Source organism: Pongo abelii, chromosome X (genome assembly GCF_028885655.2).
Source record: "Pongo abelii isolate AG06213 chromosome X, NHGRI_mPonAbe1-v2.0_pri, whole genome shotgun sequence".
Taxonomy (NCBI): Eukaryota; Metazoa; Chordata; class Mammalia; order Primates; family Hominidae; genus Pongo; species Pongo abelii.
The window spans coordinates 137,592,231-137,604,473 of record NC_072008.2 but is presented as its reverse complement, the minus strand read 5'-3'; the positions used below and the strand labels follow the sequence as shown (position 1 = coordinate 137,604,473).

The window sequence follows — 12,243 nt, the reverse complement described above, 5'->3', positions numbered from 1 at the left end:
TTTATAAGAAATTGATATGGTGGAAATTTAATATTTGTAGAAACAATATTGGTTGAGAGAAGATTACTTTAAAATAAGAAATAATATAATTTAAAAGCACTTATTAAAAGATAAAATGCTTTACATACAAAAGACACTTCTTGCCATGGAATGTTATCACCTAAATGGGAGAATTGAGGGGCCGTTTGTCCATTAGGTTCAAATTGGTGCACACACCTATAAAATGTGTTATGAGAGGCAAATGCTGTATTGTGGTTATGTAACCACTGTCTTGTATATGAATTTTTCCCACTTTGTGTGGCAAGTACAAAGATGTTTGGTTACAAAAATCTTATGACTTATACCCAAGAGAAAGGGCTCTCCCTGATAGGCTACTATGGCTGTTGTGCCTGCCTCCACATACCTACTACCATTATTCTCCCTGTGAACTACTTTGGGCACATTCATGGCTTTAGGTCTTAATGTGGGGCTTGACAAAGTGTTAATATTTATGGTAAATTTTATGATAATATTTATGGTAAATTGTTAATGAGTGCCTAGTGGGGACCATGGAAAGAATGCTCACTAAAATTTTGTTGTTTGCTTTAAAGAAATATAAATTGAAATAATAGGCCAAGTTTTCACTGTTTTTCCTGCACTTTGGAGAAGTTTAAAGAGAACTGTTAGGATTTTTCATTTCCTTTGGCTAACTTTCTAAGTGCACCTTTTATATCCTTATTTCTCTGAATGTAAATTGGGGGATTTAACATGGGAGTAACTGCTCCATAAAGTTTTGAGACGACTTTATCCTCTTCCTGGGTTCCCTTTGACTAAGGTTTCAAGTACATGCAGATGGCTGCCCCATAAAATATGGTGACTCCAGTCAGATGAGATCCACAGGTGGAGAAAGTTTCACGCCTAGCCTCCACAGCACAAGAAAAATGCAAAGTTAGGAGATGAGGATGAATGTGAAGGGCAGGGGCAGTGTGAACACACCGATAACCAGACCCTGAATCAGGCTGACAAGGGTGTCTGAGTAGACGAGCTTCAGCAGGGCCTGGATCTCAAGGTAAAATGGTTGATGACATTGTGTCCATAATAACTAGCAGGAATTGCAATGATTAGTGTGATTGCTACTAAGAAGGCATGGGTCCAGATTCCCAAGGCCAACTCTATACAGACCCGATTGTTCATAATAATAGTGTAACGGAGGAGATAAGAGATTCCAACAAACCTGTTGTAAGCCATGCCAGCAAGGAGGAGACACTCTCATCCCCAGAAAGAGGTGTGTCATCATCTGAACAGAACAGCTGTTATAGGAGATGGTGGGGAAGTCTTTGATGCATTGAGCCAAGACTTACAGCTCCCAGCTGGTGGAGTAACACATTTCAAGGGAGGATAAGTTACTGAGGGAAAAAAAAAAAAAAAACCCATAGGAGTATGAAATTGAGAATCTCATCTCACTAATCTCACTACAGCAACGATAAGGATGTTCTCAAACGCTGTGACCAGTAGAAAAACAGCAGTTCCAAGAAGAAGGCAGTCTGGATTTCAGGGTGTTGGGCAAATCCAACAAGGATGAGTTCGGTGATCTCAGAGGCATTGTCTCTTTTTAGACCACCCATTTACTTGTCTCAAGTGTTGGGAAAAGAGACAAAACAATGTCATCTACATGAAGAAAGAAGAGGAAGAGCATCTCAGTAGCCTGTTATAGTTCATGTTCTGGAGCTCTAATTAATTGCTGTATGCCATTTATTTTACTGGGTTAGGTTCAACTGTTCAAGTATCCAGTGATGGAAATATATGTTCTCTTTGCTTTTCTGTCTTATAGAAACTTATATGACCTAGGGCAGACTGATTTAGTTGTATGGACTGTTAAAACCAAAATAGAGGTACTTACATTGACATTGAGTCAAATAGAATTATTACTCTCATAAAGGGGTTTAGCTACATGATTGATTTTACCCTTGACCAAAAAAAGGGCAAATAAGCTACATCTGCCCAACAAAAATGTTTTCCAGCTTTATTTAAGTTGATTCACCTCTTTAATAATAATTTTTAAATTTAAACTCAAGGATACAGTTTTGAATGCTTGAAATACTTCTTTACTTTTCAACCCTCTTTTCCCCTTATATGTCATATTAGAACCACTTATATATGGTGAATTAGAAAGTGTATATGTAGCTAAACCATCTAGTCAATTCAATGAAAAAACACCAATAGCCAAATTGACATGCAATAAACCAAGCAATTGGTGGTTTTACTGAAATCTCATTCTTTGCTCAATTGTTCTGACATCTATCTTCGACTGACAGAAGCTTACTATGTGCAGATCCTATCATCTCCATATAGTTTCGAAAAAGAGCTTAAAGGGTGATGGGGAAATCTTAATAGATAAAAGGATTTAATGCGGAAAACAGTTACTAGCAATTGTGAAAAGGGACAAGGCAAATTTTGAATGCATGTTTCCAGGATTTTTCAAAAAGAAAAGACAGAGCCTTTTCAGTTTTACATGGTTTTAGTAAGGAGTGAAAGATATGACAAATTGAAGTGTCTGTTGGCTTTAGAATTTTCGTATTTAGACACAGCGTCAATCTCTCCATACTGTATAGTTATATTAGTGCCATATATAATTGTGTAATTCTTTATAACTTTATAACTAAAAGGCAAACTGTTGACATACAGAAAGAAAGCAAGGGTGTCAGCTGGATCTAAGCTTAACTTTTGGTTTAGCCACTAAAACCTGCACTGTCTTGAGAAAGTCAGTTTTCTCATATGTGAAATGGGAATACCACCCAGCCTCTTGCAGGATTGTTCCAAGAATTAGATAAGATAATTTATACAAATAAATAAATAAATAAATGAATAAATAAATAAATAAATAAATAAATATGCCCGGCACATTTATAGCCACCCAAGATACCTTACCTCCTGCTTTCATGCCCCATGTAGACCTTCCCTACAGTTTGGATTTCATTTTGTAAACATGTGCCAAAATGTCATTACATCCTACCTTTCCTCGTGAGGTTATCACATTACCAGAAACAATACAATCTGAAGTTTTAGGTTTGAGTAACAACTAAAGAAAGTTTGACTGTGTAAGTCATTAAAATTTGTTCCTGATAGTAGGCGGGAAAGACACATAAAGAGATGAAAATTACTCACTGACTTAGGGCTGGAGGACAGCAACAGAGAAGTGCACCTCATTCATAACAGAAGCATTTTGCAGTTGGCGACACCCCCACAAATGACTAATCTCCAAGAAGAAATTTGATTCCTTCAACTGCAAGGAAAAGAAGTTTAATACAAGCAGCTGTGGTAATAAATCTTCCTATCAGTTGTGGTTATAAGGCTGGAAAATCTTAAGTTAACTGTGCTGGTGAATCATGCACAATTATTTCTACTTGTTTAAATATCCTTTTCTTTTATTTACACAGAGGTGGCATGTAATAAGGCCACCATGATAGGCTGGTGTCCAAGAAACAATAAAAAATTCATTTTCTCGCATATATAACATTAATATAGATGCCAGTTTGTGACATGCAGTTTTTCTTTGCCTGTACAAATATTAAAATGATATTTCTTCTTCTAGTGTTCTAAATTCTGTTACTTTGTTCCCAGCTACAGAAAAATAAATTGAGGAGATATCCTTTCTGAATACACTGAAATCTTTTAAAAATGTTGGTGTTTGCCAAAGTATAGTCTAAGTACAGGACCAAAAATACTTAAGCAGCATTAAAAGAAGCCAGGATTCAAATGCAAGAGTAAGACAATGTTTAGAAATGTAGATAATCATGTGGTGGTTTAAGAATTGATAACCTCAGTCTTGAAGAAAAGTTTCCACTTTGGGGACTTATAGGATGTCCCTGCTTTGCAATTAACTCTCCCAATATAAACACACAGAGAGAGAAAACAAAGAAGGAGGAGACATCTGCTATGTTTAGCTCATTAAAATAAAGTTCATTTTCCTTCCAAATTGGTTAATGAGAATTTCAGTGAATGTTCCTGATAGCAATGATTCTGGTCAGTAAACATGGTTGTGGGGAAGAAAGCGAGACTTCCTTCTGTCTGGGCAATTCTTCATTCTTTCATTTTTTTTCTTCTTGCAAGTTAAATGTTCAAGTAGTACTATGAAGATTTAATATTGAGGAATTTTGAAGACCAAGGTATATATCACAGTAGGACTGTGTGACAAGTTTTGTGTCTGCTGGGTCCTCTGAATGATATGCTATGTTGATCAGTCAAGTTCTCTCCCAACTATGATTGTGAGTCCAACAGAGACTGGACATCATTTAATTTTTATTTAGTTGTTTGTTAACTTTAGGGACTTTAGACCCCATATAACTAAGCTTAAAGCTGGGTGTACACTTTGGGGGCTGTAAGCCCCTGATTTTTGCAAACAAATCTAAGTCATCTGTTTTCTCTGGTATTGTACCTTGCACGGAAGAAACTCTTAAAAGATGCTTGCTGAAATAAATCCTCTTGATGTCACTTTGACTAAGTGGATTCTTCCATTCAAGTAGTTTTATGCTACATTCAATCATACTGTTTTTGACCATTGGACTCTGAATAACATTTTTTTTCTGAAACTTTAAATCTTCAGTTCCTTAGTACAAAAAATGTTGACTGATAGAGCAATGGTCTGTTGAAAGACAGCAGAAGAGAACTTTCAGCCAGATAGTTCACATTGGACTTTTGTGAGTCACTCCTTTTATCTGTCCATAGAGGGTTGGTAGTAAGATTTGCCCTTTCTTTCTGGTTCTGTCCTAGGGACCATCTCATCCTGTATGTTAAAAACATATTAAACCTCCATGAAAATTCCCACAAAATGTAAAGGAGAATAAGATGGTGAATATTTGCAGGAGCATACAAATAGGGAGAAATTGCAGTGCAATCAAGGAAATATTTCACAGAGGACATGGTTAATGCTTCCATAATGAAGATTACAGAACTGGCATAGAGGCAAGCTACAGCAGGAATGGAAGGATTTAGCTGTCCAGGCATCTGATGGAAGTCTCATTCTGTTAAAAGCAGAGCATCTGATAAATTTGGGATTTGCCTTGCTGACAATTTCATTTCTCAGAAGGTTAAAGAAGCGTTGAGGGGAAATGATGCTATGGACCTAATTATGATGGAATGGACTGGAATGTTGGGAGAAAATAACCACATCATCTGGGAGTTCATAATAGAAAGAAACTGTATGGCCAGTATTTCTAAAAGGAAAATTGGCTGTGAGGCCATAGATATTTTTCTCTCAATATTCTAATTTGAAATTTCTTAAAACTCTGATGATAATTTGACCAGAGCTAGAGAGTCTCAAGAAATTTAAGATGAAAATAGACCTTTTTCACTTCAAGACCACAGCACAGAGCGTGCAAACGGCCCAGACTTTGTTCTCCTGGGTGTAGACAGTACTTACATAGCAATCTCATAAGTCTCAATTGACATCAGCTTTCCCAGCTTGTAATAAAAGTACACTAGACTCATCCCCATAGCATACTGACCTGTGAAACCTCATCTGAAAGTTTGCCAGCTCTCTGGATTTGACTTATCCTATGGTCTTTTTTTTTCAGAGTGCTTTGGTGTATATACGCAGAATATATACCATGCAGAATCATTCACTTTCATTTATCCATTCCACAAATATTTATTGAGTTCTTATTATGTGTTCAGTACTGGTTTCGTTGCTGAGGGTAGAGCAATGAGCAAAAGAGGTAAAATTTTTCTTTTTAACCTATATTCTAATGTGGTGAGAAAGATAATAACAAGTAACAAATAAAATAATTTCAGATAGAACTGTTATGAAGAAAATAGAACAATTTGAAAGATAGTGGTGAAACAAAATTATTATTATAAATGTGAGGTTTCAAGGGAGGTGACATTTCAGTTGGGACCAAAATGTCCCAACAGCCATGTGAAAATCTAGGGAAAGATATTCCCAGGCAGAGGGAACAGCAAGTGCTCGGACCCCAAGGCAAGAACAAGTTGAAACTGTTTGCTGAATAGATAGGAGTTAAGTGTGACTGAAGCATAATGTAGTGTGACCAAATGTCCTAGTTTGTCCAGGACTTTCCTAGTGTTAGCATCATAAGTCATGTGTAAGGGGAAACCTTGCAATCCCTGCATGTGATTTGGGATTACCACTGAAACTCGTGAATAAAATTAACCTCAGAGTCAGAGTATGTTTCTCTATGCTAAGAATGCTATAGTCTTTCCACCTCATTTTAGATGATATAGTTCCAAGATACCTCAACCACAAACCCAGTTCTGCTCCTGAGACAGACTGTGGCGGTACTCCTGTACTAAGCCATTTAGGATAATCAGCTATTTTTAATAGTATTATAATTAGCAGGGAAGTAAGGCCACTGACATTGAATTTTGCACACAAACTACTCTCAAACCATTTAGTTCACTTCCTGTAACTGCACAATTGATTTTCTTTTAACCTCAAGGCTCAGCTTCACCATTTGCCAAGCAATGCTTCATCTTGTTCAGTTTGACTCAGAGTTCCAGTCCACTGAGGTCTTTTTGAATGTTAATTCTGGTATCCCAAAGTTTACTTATTGCTTCTTGCTTTCTTTGTGTTAACAAAAATTTGATAAATTTGCCTTCTGGCTTTTTATCTAAGTCATTTGATAAAAATGTTAAACAGAACAGGGCCCTGGGTATGTCACTGGAGACATTCTTCCAACATAACATTGATCCATTAATCAATATGTTAGGAGAAATTTATTTAAGCAGATACCAAGTCCTAAAATTCCAAGTTTGTGTTTTACCCATGATTTGGGATATGACATGTAATCATGGGCCAAAATACTGCCTCCAGGTAAAGTTTCTCCCATTTGCTCTTGCAGATAATGGGTAATAAGACTGGAAATGTGGCCAGAATGGGTGGAGAACAATAAGCAAATCTTAGAGAAAGAAAAAGAGCCTGCAAAGCTGATTCAGAGGTCTTGCAAGTTGGGGAAGACCAAAAGAGGAGGGCACTTGAGGCCATAAGAGTCAAATGTCTCATTCTGTTATTAAAGGCTTTTGTAGTAACGCTACAGCCATAGAAGATACATAAACAAATGGGTGTGATTGTATCCCCATAAAATGTCATTTATAATAACACATGGTGGGCCAGTTTTGACCAGGAGGCTGTAGTTTGCCAACACCAGCTTTAGATGATTCATAACCGCCCTTAAATAACTGTCCACACACATGCATATTTTATTCCAGGAATACAGTTTTCTCCCATCCGTTCATCTCTATTTCAAGCTCTTTCATTGCTAAGCTTCCACATTATAGATTGGGAGTCTCTTTAACTCTTCTTTTATACTTGTTTCCTTTTAGGATTATTTCTTCTAACTTTTCTCTTTTATGATCTAGGACAGGGTAAGCTAAGTTTTTCCGTATTCAGGAATATTTTTGCTCTTGCAGACGATTGATTTTTGTCGCAACTACTGAACTCTGCTCTTGTAGTACAAAAACAGCCATAAAGATCATGTAAATGAATGGGTATGGCTGTACTCTAATGAAACTTTATCTGTAAAAACAGGTAGTGGGGGGCTGGATTTGGCTTTCATGTTGTAGTTTGTCAAATGCTGATCTAGAAGGGATGGTGATTATTCTTGAAATCATATGCCCGAGCCTGAATACCATTTGTATTTGCATTTCACATTATACTAATTGGAGACCACCCATGCCCTACTGGCCGCTATGAACACTAGTTCCTTAGGTATCCACAAGTCTTATGTCCTACCTTAAACAGCATTCCCTTGTGGCCCTCTGTGCCCATTGAATTCTTCATAGAATGAAGTCCTGGAAACATTCTGTTGACCCCACAGTCCCCAGTCTCAGAGTCCTTTGAGAAAGCCATCTTTAAAGAAGCCTGCCAGTTTTTATATGCCATGACCCTGGAGTGAAATTTCTGCCAATTTAATTATGAGGTGTCAGCAATTAGCAGGAATTAGCACCAAAAAGTTCAGATTTCCTTTAATGAAAACAACTCATACTCAGACACACTAGTATCTGAGCATGACACAGCCATTTGCCAGAGCAGTCTAATTTCCTTTTGCACTAGAAGTTATGAGCATTTCTGGATGACTGAAGCTACTATTGGCAATGTGCACTTGGGAAGAGGAGATGACTGAGAGGAGGCACTAGGGAGTAGGTCAAGGGGCATTTCCACAAGACGATGAGTCCAAATGGCTACTCCATCTCAGAGAAAGAAGAAATTTAGTCAACACATCCCTTGTTCATGTACAACCATAGTTTCCCACTTAACTTTAGAATGTGTGCCAGGTTTTAAAATGCATAGGATTCTTATTGTACCCAAACTTTTGGATGAATTGACAAATCAAATTATAAATCAATGTCTCTCCCAAATCAGAATTCAAAGTACAAGTTAGTCTTAAATTCCTGAGGCAAGATTTCCGCTCCTTGTTTTCCCACACACTCCGGACTTTTGTTTTCTCATCTACAAAGCAAATGAATCTTACTAGACAATTACTATTTTAAATGTATGGTTGTTTTTTTCAATAAAAAGTAAAACATGGAAGATACAGGAAATTGTTAGTAATGGAAACGAAGCCAAACAGAATGCTCCTGGTTAGCCATGACCATAAACAATATTTGGGTTCTTTTCCCATTCTTATGCTTATTTCTGCAGTCATTATGTCACTTTATAGAGAATGCTGTGACCTGCTTTCCCACTCAAGCATTTTTCCATGGCAACAGAAAATCTTTAATGACTCTTCTAAGCTCTATGATTTCAAGTATGTTTGGTTTCCCATGGTCAATATACAGAGACTATCAAAACTCATGGTGAACAATATTTTATTTTTTTAACAAATAAACAATTTAAGATAAAGCTTTCAGTGCAAATGAAATATAACAACTGTGCAAGTAAATAATTATAGACTTAGAAAAAATATTACAATCCTTTATTGACATTTGTTGTTCTTTTATTAGATTATTGTCCAAAGAAAAGTCCAGCATGGTGAATTGAAGGACTTATTTTGTCATTTTTCTCTCCCCTAGGAGTAGCATATGGTCTGTAAGGCCAGAAGTTAGCTTTCATGACATATTATTGGAGGTGAGCAAATGTAAAGATTTAAAAATCTAAAAGATCCTCAGAATGAATGGTTTAGAGTATGTTTTTACCACTTGGTAAATTAATGAAACAACACTGGTGCCATGTGGAAAGGAATGAAGATGACCGCCTTTGAAGATGAATTATGACAGGCTTTACATGCCAATAAAACAGTATTGAGAGCCCAATAAAGCAATATTGAAAGTTTTGACATTGGCCAAATATGGAATGAGCACCTACTAAGTATAAGGCATTGGCCTTTGGCAAGTGGCATCTCAGGAAGCCCAAGACACTATTGTTATCTGCAGGAACATACAGTAAGATAGGAGTGGTGAGGATGACACTTAGACTCAAGTGGCTATAAAGTGAGGTGCAAAGGGCCAAGGGTTATAGCAGATGGGTACCTGAGGTAGGACAGAAATTTCCTTCTTCTGTTGACCTGGAGCAATATTTAATGGGTCATGCCATCTAAGAAAGGAGTCCTTTCTCTGAAGACTGTCACATATCAGCACAGAATGCACAGTAGGCTTTTTCACTCCATTTAGTAGAGACCTGGAGTGAAATTCAAATGTAACTCAAAAGGTGCATTCCCTTTACTAAATGGGGAGAATATTCTCAAAGTTGATTTTGTAAAAAAAAAGAAATAATAATAATAACACACACACATGCACACAAAAGGAAGTGGAATCACACCTGCTAGGGGACACAGTATCAATGGTTCTAATATTGCAATGGGAAACCCTTTCAGAGCTTCCAGGACTAAGTCCCAGAGAAGCAATTAGAAGGCCCTTCACATGAAAGAGCTCAAAAGCATTTACAGGGACGTGTCCAAGAGAAGGGCTTTATTGCTAGATTATTAACATGAAAATTGCTTTCCTCTTTAATTAAACCACTCTATCTTTGGAAATATAAGTGATTTCATTGCCTTCCTGGCAACTTTTGACTCTAAATGGCCTGGGAAACCAACATGGCCATCTAAGTAGTACCAATATCAGAACGAAAGGCAAGCAAATCTATAACAGTCAACTGGATCATTCTAAATATCTAGATGTTTGATAAAAATTGTTTAGTCTGGTATATGACAAATGAGGTAGATCTAAGAAAAAGAAGGGGAAAAGAAAAAATCCACTAAAAGATTAGTTTGGTGTCAACATCACTACCATCAACAAGGTAGCATACCTTGATTCCACAAGTAGAGCTCAAGTTCCCTTTTCTTATACTCACATTTATCCCTCTATATTTCAATTATCTGTTCACTTCTGTGTCTCCTTACCAGGTCTAATTTTGGAAGGAGAGACACCAAATCCCTCTTGCTCACAATGTTTCCACACTTCCTTGCCTGGAGTGTTAGTGCACACTCAATAAATATTAGGTGAATAAATGAACACCAGGGCAATTTGGGGGTGAGCCATTACCAATTGGGGTGTGCTGTGGTGTAGGCAGTGGCAAGAAAGCTCTGCCAAGGATCAGCCTCAGAGGTTTGCCTAAGTAGGTGGCACCATGGCTTCAGCTACAGAAGTGTCCGAGGATGTATTCCTAATGTCCGTTGAGGATGATCAGGAATGGGGCTGGAAGCCAACTTAATATCCTGATGCCATTTCCGTATCCAAATGAGGACCTTCAAGGCCATCCAGTATGGCACCCACATGTTAGAGATGTAGAAGCTGTGGTGCATAAGGGAACAGCAGTTTTCCCCAAGGCACACGCTAGCAGAGCAGACTTTCATACCCAGGTCCCCTGATATCCTGTTCCACGCTCTTTCCTTGACAACCCACTGCCTCACCTATGAGCTCTGGAACTCAACAGGCCAGGGTTTCAATGGCAGCTCCATGAAGGAGGTATCTATACAGCCTTGGCAGGCCACTTCCTCCTTGTTAAACCCCATTTTCCCTATTGGATAAGTTGGCCTTATAACACGTGACCCCCAGGGATGTTAGCCTTAGAGGAAACAGTCCATGCAAAGTGCCCAGCAGAGGGCCAGGAACTGATTCCCAAACCTTAACTCCTTTCCCCTCCTCTCAGGCACGTAAGGAGCAAGCTGAATAGAGCGTCTTCAGTGGTTGGCAAGGGCTAGCTGACTGGAGGGGCCAGCTCCTCAGATCATCTCATCCCTCAGGAGGCGAGTTTGGAGCTCGACCCTGCGTCGACATGGTCTTGCTCTGAAGAGACTCTCCTCTGCTCCTTCCTAACATCCCCCAAGGAAATGCAGCCTTCAAAACCCAGGCTTTCCAATTTACTTAGTAAAATGAATGAAAGAACCTTTTGGGGAATAAAGTGATTTCTTTTTAGCTGCACTTGTTTACTTTTCCATAAACTCCCAAGATGGCTTACATGTTAGCTGTTAATCACACCATCTGTTCAAACAGTACTTCAGTAAATGATTCGATTCATACTTTTCTTCTAAAAGAATCTTTTTAAGGACAGTGTTTATGTCTCTGCTATTCTTCATTTGGCAATGTAGCATGAGCTATTTTAACTTTGCCGTTATTGTAAACAAATATTGAATTTCCCATTTCTTAAGTGTACAGAATATAGGACCACTTCCCTGCATTTATTTCGCTTCACTCTAAGCTTTGAGGGAAGCAGGGCTACCAGACAGAGATATTATATTTTCTAAAAGAAAAAAAAAACGAAGACAAGAAATTCCAGATAATATTTCCTCTGATATCTTGAATTTAGCGACAATGAGTAGGTTCTAGCTACATGAGAGTATTCAGGCCAAGCAGAGGTGGACAGAATGTACTCAGTGGTTGGGAATGGTCAGTTATGTTGAGGGGCCTGGCTGCTCAAACTCATTTTATATCTTCAGAGACAAAGTCACTGGTTTAGAGGGACTTCCAGAAAGAACAGCTTGGGTCCTGCTAGAAAGTCTAGGCACAAACCTTGGGTGATACCAGGCACAAAGACGAGGCAAAGGGACTGCTGGGGTTTTGGGGATGTAGAACATCCCTGAAGTTAGTAGAATGAAAGGAGCATGAGCATAAAGGTTGAATCCTTTTTGATGGTAGCAGGTCTGTTGACCTCTGAAGGCGCTACATCTATGCAAACATATGGAGAAATTCACACAGCAGCATGGATATATACCCTAGTGCTGTTCCAGATGGATGCCACTCTCACTTGCTTTCTAAGATGTTTAGCTGCATGAAATATTACATTGTACAGCCATGTACAAAGTATAAGGGATGTAC

General features: G+C 38.2%; 1 pseudogene; it reads right to left on the bottom strand.

Annotated features, from left to right (window-relative positions):
- Positions 1 to 662: 662 nt before the first annotated feature.
- Positions 663 to 2,927, bottom strand: LOC103889105 (olfactory receptor 13H1-like; annotated as a pseudogene).
- Between the last annotated feature and the right edge of the window lie 9,316 nt (positions 2,928 to 12,243).